The sequence below is a fragment of the Arachis stenosperma genome, chromosome 2 (assembly GCF_014773155.1).
Source record: "Arachis stenosperma cultivar V10309 chromosome 2, arast.V10309.gnm1.PFL2, whole genome shotgun sequence".
NCBI classification, from domain to species: domain Eukaryota; kingdom Viridiplantae; phylum Streptophyta; class Magnoliopsida; order Fabales; family Fabaceae; genus Arachis; species Arachis stenosperma.
In genome coordinates, this window is record NC_080378.1 from 55,800,882 (window position 1) to 55,810,196 (window position 9,315).

At 37.3% G+C, this 9,315-nt stretch overlaps 1 non-coding gene across 1 annotated transcript; it reads right to left on the reverse strand.

The window, feature by feature from the left end:
• Nucleotides 1–3,302: 3,302 nt before the first annotated feature.
• Nucleotides 3,303–3,406, reverse strand: LOC130964205 (small nucleolar RNA R71). The gene has a single exon (XR_009080308.1). It is a non-coding gene; the product is annotated as a small nucleolar RNA R71 (small nucleolar RNA).
• Nucleotides 3,407–9,315: the final 5,909 nt, after the last annotated feature.

Genomic DNA, 9,315 nt, shown 5'->3' on the forward strand with positions numbered 1-9,315 from the left:
TCAAGAATGCCCGGCGTTTAACGCCGGAACTGGCACAAGAATGGGAGTTAAACGCCCAAACTGTCACAAAAGCTGGCGTTTAACTTCAAGAAAAGTCTCTACACATGAAAGCTTCAATGCTCAGCCCAAGCACACACCAAGTGGGCCCGGAAGTGGATTTTTACGTCATTTACTCATTTTTGTAAACCCTAAGCTACTAGTTCTCTATAAATAGGACCTTTTGCTATTGTATTTTCATCTTTGGACGTCTAGTTCTTAGATCATGGGGGCTGGCCTCTTGGCCATGCCTAGACCTTGTTCTTATGTATTTTCAACGGTGGAGTTTCTACACACCATAGATTAAGGTGTGGAGCTCTGCTGTACCTCGAGTATCAATGCAATTACTACTATTTTCCATTCAATTCAGCTTATTCTTGTTCTAAGATATTCATTCGCACCCAAGAATTTGATGAATGTGATGATTATGTGACACTCATCATCATTCTCACTTATGAACGTGTGCCTGACAACCACTTCCGTTCTTCATGCAAACAAGGCTTGAGTGGATATCTCTTGGATTCCTTAATCAGAATCTTCGTGGTATAAGCTAGAATCCATTGGCGGCCATCCTTGAGAATCCGGAAGGTCTAAACCTTGTCTGTGGTATTCTGAGTAGGATTCAGGGATTGAATGAGTGTGACGAGCTTCAAACTCGCGATTGTGGGGCGTTAGTGACAGACGCAAAAGAATCACTGGATTCTATTCCGACATGATCGAGAACCGACAGATGAATAGCCATGCTGTACAGAGCGCATTGAACATTTTCACTGAGAGGACGGGACTGTAGCCATTAACAATGGTGATGCCCAACATATAGCTTACCATGGAAAGGAGTAAGAAGGATTGGATGAAGACAGTAAGAAAGCAGAGAGACGGAAGGGACAAAGCATCTCCATACGCTTATCTGAAATTCTCACCAATGAATTACATATGTATATCTATCTTTATTTTATGTTTTATTCATCTTTTAATTATCAATCCTCCATAACCATTTGAATCCGCCTGACTGAGATTTACAAGATGACCATAGCTTGCTTCATACCAATAATCTCCGTGGGATCGACCCTTACTCGCGTAAGGTTTATTACTTGGACGACCCAGTGCACTTGATGGTTAGTTGTGCGAAGTTGTAATAAAGAGTTGAGATTGCAATTGAGCGTACCATGTTGATGGCGCCATTGATGATCACAATTTCATACACCAAGTTTTTGGTGCCGTTGCCGGGGATTGTTCGAGTTTGGACAACTGACGGTTCATCTTGTTGCTTAGATTAGGTATCTTTTCTTCAGAATTTTTAAGAATAAATTCTAGAGTTTCAAGGTGATGTTCTTATCATCACAAAAGCTGATTGATTCTCATCAATTTAGCTATTGAATGTAATGTCCTGCTGAAGCTTGGCCAGACATGTCTAATCCTTTTTAGACTAAAGCTTTAGACTAACATTGCATGATTCCTGGAATTCTTATTAAAAGATTTTATCCTCTTTATTTTATTTTCCATATAATTTTCGAAAAATCCAAAAAAAATTATAAAATCTTAAAATCAAAATTTTTTTTGTTTCTTGTTTGAGTCTAGTGTCTAATTTTATGTTTGGTGTCAATTGCATGTCTTTATTCTTCTAATTTTCGAAAAATTACATGCATTATGTTCTTCATTGATCTTCAAGTTGTTCTTGATGATTTCCTTACTCTGATCTTTAAATTCTCTTGTCTTGAGTGTTTTTTTGTTTTTCATATGCATTCTCAATTTGTTAGTGTCAATAGTATACAAACTTCAAAGTTTGGTGTCTTGCATGCATTGTTTATTTGATTTTAGTTGCATTTTGATTATTCCTCATCATTAAAAATTCAAAAATTTTTTTATTAGTGTCTTTTCAAGTCAATAATACAGAGAATTGAAGATTCAGAACATACAGCAGAGGAATTACACAGAAAAAGCTGGGCGTTCAAAACGCCCAGTGAAGAAGGAAAACTGGCGTTTCAATGCCAGCCAGGGTACCTGGCTGGACGTTTAACGCCCAAAAGGGTAGAGTTTTGGGCGTTAAACGCCAGAATGGTATAACGCCCGAATGGATACCATTCTGGGCGTTTAACGCCAGAATGGCACAAGAGGGAAGATTTTGTTTTTAATTCAGATTTTCTTCAAGTTTCCATAATTTTTCAAAATCAAATCTTTTTCAAATCATATCTTTTCAATCATATATTTTCAAAATCAATTTCTTTCCATTTTCAAAAATACTTGCTAACAATTAATGATTTGATTCAAAAATTTCAAGTATGTTGCTTATTCTGTTGAGAAGGGTTTAATGTCTGAATCATATCTTTTAAATTTCTTGTTAGCCAAGTCATTAATTTTAAAAATCAAATCTTTTTAAATTGTTTTTCAATCATATCTTTTTGATTTCTAATTTCAAAATCTTTTTCAAAATCACTTTATTTCTTTCCCAACTTTAATTTTCGAAAATCATCAATCAAATTTTCAAAATTTCTTTTAATTATTTTAAAATCTTTTACTTTAATTTCAAAAATTCTTCCCCTCTTCTCACATCCTTCTATTTATGGACTAACACTCCTCCTCAATGCACAATTCGAACTCTATCCCTCTTGATAAGTTCGAACTCTTCTACCTCCTCCTTCTATTCTTCTTTTCCTCTGACACCTCAAGGAATCTCTATCCTGTGACATAGAGGATTTCATACTTTTTTGTTCTCTTCTCTTTCATATGAGCAGGAGCAAAGACAAAAGCAGTCTTGTTGAGGCTGACCCTGAACCTGAAAAGACCTTAAAGCGAAAGCTAAGAGAAGCTAAAGCACTACTCTCTGTAGAGGACCTAACAGAAATCTTCAAACAAGAAGAAGACATGGCAGCCGAAAACAATAACAATGCCAACAATGCAAGGAAGGTGCTGGGTGACTTTACTGCACCTACTCCCGACTTCTATGGGAGAAGCATCTCTATCCGTGCATTGGAGCAAACAACTTTGAGCTTAAGCCTCAATTAGTTTCACTAATGCAACAGAATTGCAAGTTCCATGGACTTCCATTGGAAGATCCTCATCAGTTTTTAGCTGAATTCTTGCAAATCTGTGACACTGTCAAGACCAATGGGGTTGACCCTGAGGTCTACAGACTTATGCTATTCCCTTTTGCTGTAAGAGACAGAGGTAGGATATGGTTGGACTCACAACCTAAAAAAAGCTTGAACTCTTGGGAAAAGCTAGTCAATGCCTTCTTGGCAAAGTTCTTTTCACCTCAAAAATTGAGTAAGCTTAAAGTGGAAGTCCAAACCTTCAGACAGAAGGAAGGTGAATCCCTCTATGAAGCTTGGGAAAGATACAAACAATTGATCAGAAAATGTCCTTCTAACATACTTTCTGAATGGAGCATCATAGGTATCTTCTATGATGGTCTGTCTGAACTGTCCAAGATGTCATTGGACAGCTCTGTTGGAGGATCTCTTCATCTGAAGAAGACGCCTGCAGAAGCTCAAGAACTCATTGAAATGGTTGCAAATAACCAATTCATGTACACTTCTGAAAGGAATCCTGTGAACAATGGGACGAATCAGAAGAAAGGAGTTCTTGAGATTGATACTCTGAATGCCATATTGGCTCAGAACAAAATATTGACTCAGCAAGTCAATATGATTTCTCAAAGTCTGTCTGGAATGCAAGCTGCACCAGGCAGTACTAAGGACACTTCATCTGAAGAAGAAGCTTATGATCCTGAGAACCCATCAATGGAAGAGGTGAATTACATGGGAGAACCCTATGGAAACACCTATAATCCTTCATGGAGAAATCATCCAAATCTCTCATGGAAGGTGATGAACGGATTTTTGACGATTTAGAATTTCACAAATGAAATCTCGTTGAAGTATAGTCTCTAAACCTACAATAATCCTTTCATGCAAAAATTTGTTTGTCACAAGTACAAACCCCTAAAATTTATAAACCGAAGTATTTAAACCTCGGGTCGTTCTCCCTAGGATTTACAATAAAGTGTCTTGTTATTGGTTAGAAATGTGTTTTGGGGTTTTGGATAAGAAGCATGAAAAGTAAATGGCAATGAAAATAAACTGACAACTATAAAAGGCTCTTGGCAAGGTATGAAAATTAGAAGTCCTATCCTAGTTATCCTTCTCAATTGTGATGAGAATTGTTCATTGCTACCACTTAGTTAACCCTTACTAAATAAAGGAAAGTCAAGTGGATGAATTGACTTGAGCCACAAGTCCTAGCCAACTCCCAAGGAAAGACTAGCTTTAGTGCACTCCAAACCAATTAGCAATCTCTCCAATTACCAATCAACAAAGGAATTAGATAACTCAAGTGTCACTAATTACTCTACCTAGGCCAAGAGGAACAAAATCTATACTATATCTAGAAGAGGCATTTCAACAAACACATAAAAGGCAATAAAAGTAAACAACATAAATTGCAAGAATTAAAGAGAGATCTAACTACAAAGGCAAGAGATCAACAATAGAAAAGCAAATAAGAACAATTATTATGAATTACCTCTTATTGAATTGAAAGAAAATGGAAGGAACAATAGTAGATCTACAACAAAGCATGAGAACAACATAAAGGAAATTACAACAAAAGAATAGAGGAAGATGAATGTAACAACAAAGAATTGAAAGGTAGAAGTAGAAGAAAGCAAATATTGAAACCTAGATCTACGAACTAATCCTAATCCTAATCCTAGAGAGAAGTGAGAGCTTCTCTCTCTAGAAACTAACTCTAACTACTAAAATATGACTAATGATTAAAGTATGAAAAGTATGTTGATTCCCCTTCAATCCTTGGCTTAAATAGCATCAGAAATGAGTTGGATTGGGCCCACAAGGCTTCTAAAATCGCTGGCCACGTGTTGCATTAAGTGGGTCATGTGCCACCATCGGCGCGTGCGCGTACCATGCGCGTGCGCGCCTCTATGCGCGATGCAACTATGGCAAATCTTATATAGTTTCGAAGCCCCGAATGTTAGCTTTCCAACACAACTGGAACCGCATTATTTGGACCTCTGTAGCTCAGGTTATAGTTGTTTAAGTGCGAAGAGGTCGGCTTGACAGCTTTCCGGTTCTTTCATTTCTTCATGAATTCTCCAACTTTTCATGCTTTCTTTCTTCATTCCCTTGATCCAATCTTTGCCTCCTAAACCTTAAATCACTTAACAAACATATCAAGGCATCTAATGGAATCAAGGTGAATTAAATTTATTTATTTTAAGACCTAAAAACATGTTTTCACTCTTAAGCACAATTAAAGGAGAATATACAAAATAATGCTAATTCATTGGGTAAATGTGGATAAAAGGTGATAAAATCCCCTAAAATCAATACAAGATAAACCCTACAAATGGGGTTTATCAACCTCCCCACAATTAAACCAAGCATGTCCTCATGCTAAACCAAGAATGAAATAAGGGGTATGACACTTATTCAAAGCAAAGAAACTATATGCATGCAACTAAATGCAAAATGATTCTACCTACTTGGTTAAAAAAAAATAAATCAATCTCCAAGACATGCACAAGTAGGGCTTAAGATCATATAACGATTCATGAGTCCTACCAATTGAAGTATAAACATGAAGTTCACATAGACTTGCAAGAAGAAAGCTTATGAAAGCCGGGAATCAAGAAATTGAGCATCGAACCCTCACCGGATGTGTTTGCACTCTAGTCGCTCGGTGTTTGGGGTTGATTCACTCAATTCTCCCTTAATCATGCTTTCCAAGATTTGTTTTTCATCTAACAATCAACAATTATTCAATGCACGCATACAATTATCATGAGGTCTTTTCTTTAGGTTGTAATGGGACTAGGGTTAAGGTAGGATGCATATTTGGTCAAGTGAGCTTGAAGTTTGAATCTTTGATAGGATTAGACTTCCCACCTAACCTATGACATCCTATACAATTAAGTTCTAACCTAACTACCCATTCTTCACTTTTTCACATACTCATGCATTCTCTTTTCATTTCACAACACATATGCATTGACTTTTATTTGAGCTTTACTTTGGGGCATTTTGTCCCCTTTTTATTGTTTTTCTTTTTCTTTCTTTTTGTTTCTTTTTTTTTTCTATATTTTTTCTTTTCCATATTGTTTTTTTTTCTTTTTCTTTTCTTTTCTCATTTTTTTTATAAGAGCATCAATGCATAAGGTTTTACATTCGATCAATACATGAGTGTGTACCCAATTTCCAATATTTACACTAATAATACAAAACTACCCTTTTATTCACCCAATGTCCCAAGGTTCCCACACTTGAATGATACTCACATACACTAGCCTAAGCTAATCAAAGATCCAAATTAAGGACATTTATTGTTTTTCGCTTTAAGATTTGTAATGTGCTAAATTAAGAACAAAGTGGGTTAATCGTAGGCTCAAATTTGGCTAGCAAAGGAAGATAAAAGGTAAGGCCATTTGGGTAAGTGAGCTAATGAAATGATGGCCTCAATCATATAAACGCATGAATACACAAAATAATGGACATAAAGAATCAAATAAATCAAAGATTACAATCATAGAAAGAGAATAATGCACACAAGAAGGAAAAATAAGTGGTTATAAGATGTAACCACACCATTAGGCTCGAATCTCACTTGCTTCTGTTCTTAGCTCAAAATCCATGTTCCAAAGTACATTCTTTCAAGCAAGTTCAACAAAAAAATTTTTCAAACTGGTAGGTTGCTCTAAAACGGTTTCTTGGGAAAGAAATCATCATCCTGACCAAGTAGTCCTAATAAGAAAGAAAGTGGTAAAAATATGTACAAATTCTAACTAACATGCAACCTATCATGCAATGCAATAGCTAATCTAACAAAGAAAATAAAAAATTTGGTGTTGAAAAGGAAATTTTTATCCATGGAGATCGGTCGAACGACCTCCCCACACTTGAAGATTGCACCGTCCTCGGTGCACACAAAGGAGAGCAAGGTGGACGGGTTGCTACAATTGATGAGCTCCTCAAATGGTTGCGCGAATGACTTGTTTGTTGCCCCATTTAACAGCTTTTTCTTTCTCCCTTCTTGGTGGCCAACCTAAAAGGAAAGAAAAAGAAAGAAAGTTAAGCCTATAACAAAGATATCAAAGCAAATAGAATATAGGCGGGGGCTAATGCCAAATAAAGGTATGGTTCTCTACTACATGGTAACTACAACATGTAGAGGAGGAAACAATAAGAGAAAACGGCATATCAACTAACACTTGATGCAAGAGTAAAGTTAAAGCATGAAAAACATATTGAGCATCAAGATCAATTAAGAATTGACACAAACAAGATTAGTGATAAGCATGAGGGCATTTGGTCCCAACCTAACTCAATGATGATGAAGCACAGAAACAAAGGATAATGAGTTAGGAAGGACTAAAGCACTACCTTGTGTGTGGAACAAAACATTTCAATTAATGTTAAACAGGTCACAAAGCACCAAGATAAAGCAAGAGAGTCTCAATAATTGAGTATAAGAATTCAACACCATTATTGAAATGACACTTAGAAAAAAAACTGAAAACATGCTATAGAAACAAAATGAAAATGGAAAGAGTAGAAGTATGCAAATGTAATGAACAAAAGAAAATGGAAGATGGGAAAAAAACTCTTTTTTTTTACCGACGTGTGCGTGTCATGCACGTTTACACGTCAATGGGCATATTGGTTGAAGGACGCGTACTGCCAGGTGTGCGCACGCGTGCGTCGAGTTAGTGATGAGTGGATAATTTATACGCTTTTTGGCATTGTTTTTAGTGTGTTTTTAGTATGATTTAGTTAGTTTTTAGTATATTTTTATTAGTTTTTAATTAAAATTCACTTTTCTGGACTTTAATATGAGTTTGTGTGTTTTTCTGTGATTTCAGGTATTTTCTGGCTGAAATTGAGGGACCTGAGCAAAAATCTGATTCAGAGACTGAAAAGGACTGCAGATGTTGTTGGATTCTGACCTCCTTGCACTCGAAGTGGATTTTCTGGAGCTACAGAAGCCCAATTGGCGCGCTCTTAACGGCGTTGGAAAGTAGACATCCTGGGCTTTCCAGCAATATATAATAGTTTATACCTTGCCCGAGATTTGATGGCCCAAACCGGCGTTCCAAATCAGCTCAAGAATGCCCGGCGTTTAACGCCGGAACTGGCACAAGAATGGGAGTTAAACGCCCAAACTGGCACAAAAGCTGGCGTTTAACTCCAAGAAGAGTCTCTACACGAAAATGCTTCAATGCTCAGCCCAAGCACACACCAAGTGGGCCCGGAAGTGGATTTTTATGTCATTTACTCATCTTTGTAATTCTTAAGCTACTAGTTCCCTATAAGTAGGACCTTTTGCTATTGTATTTGATATCTTGGTAGCTATCTTTGAGTAGTTTTATGCTATCTTAGATCATTGGGAGGCTAGCCATTCGGTCATGCCTAGACCTTGTTCTTATGTATTTTCAACGGTGGAGTTTCTACACACCATAGATTAAGGTGTGGAGCTCTGCTGTACCTCGAGTATTAATGCAATTACTATTGTTCTTCTATTCAATTCAGCTTGTTCTTATTCCAAGATATTCATTCGCACTCAAGAACTTGATGAATGTGATGATTATGTGACGCTCATCATCATTCTCACTTATGAACGCGTGCCTGACAACCACTCCCGTTCTACAAGCAAACAAGGCTTGAATGTTTATCTCTTGGATTCCTTAATCGGAATCTTCGTGGTATAAGCTAGAATTGATGGCGGCATTCAAGAGAATCCGGAAGGTCTAAACCTTGTCTGTGGTATTCTGAGTAGGATTCAATGATTGAATGACTGTGACGAGCTTCAAACTCGCGATTGTGGGGCGTTAGTGACAGACGCAAAAGAATCACTGGATTCTATTCCAACATGATCGAGAACCGACAGCTGAATAGCCGTGCCGTGACAGGGTGCGTTGAACATTTTCACTGAGAGGACGGGACTGTAGCCACTGACAACGGTGATGCCCAACATACAGCTTGCCATGGAAAGGAGTAAGAAGGATTGGATGAAGACAGTAGGAAAGCAGAGAGACGGAAGGGACAAAGCATCTCCATTCGCTTATCTGAAGTTCTCACCAATGAATTACATAAGTATCTCTATCTTTATCTTTATGTTTTATTCATATATCATCCATAACCATTTGAGTCTGCCTGACTGAGATTTACAAGGTGACCATAGCTTGCTTCATACCAACAATCTCCGTGGGATCGACCCTTACTCGCGTAAGGTTTATTACTTGGACGACCCAGTGCACTTGCTGGTTAG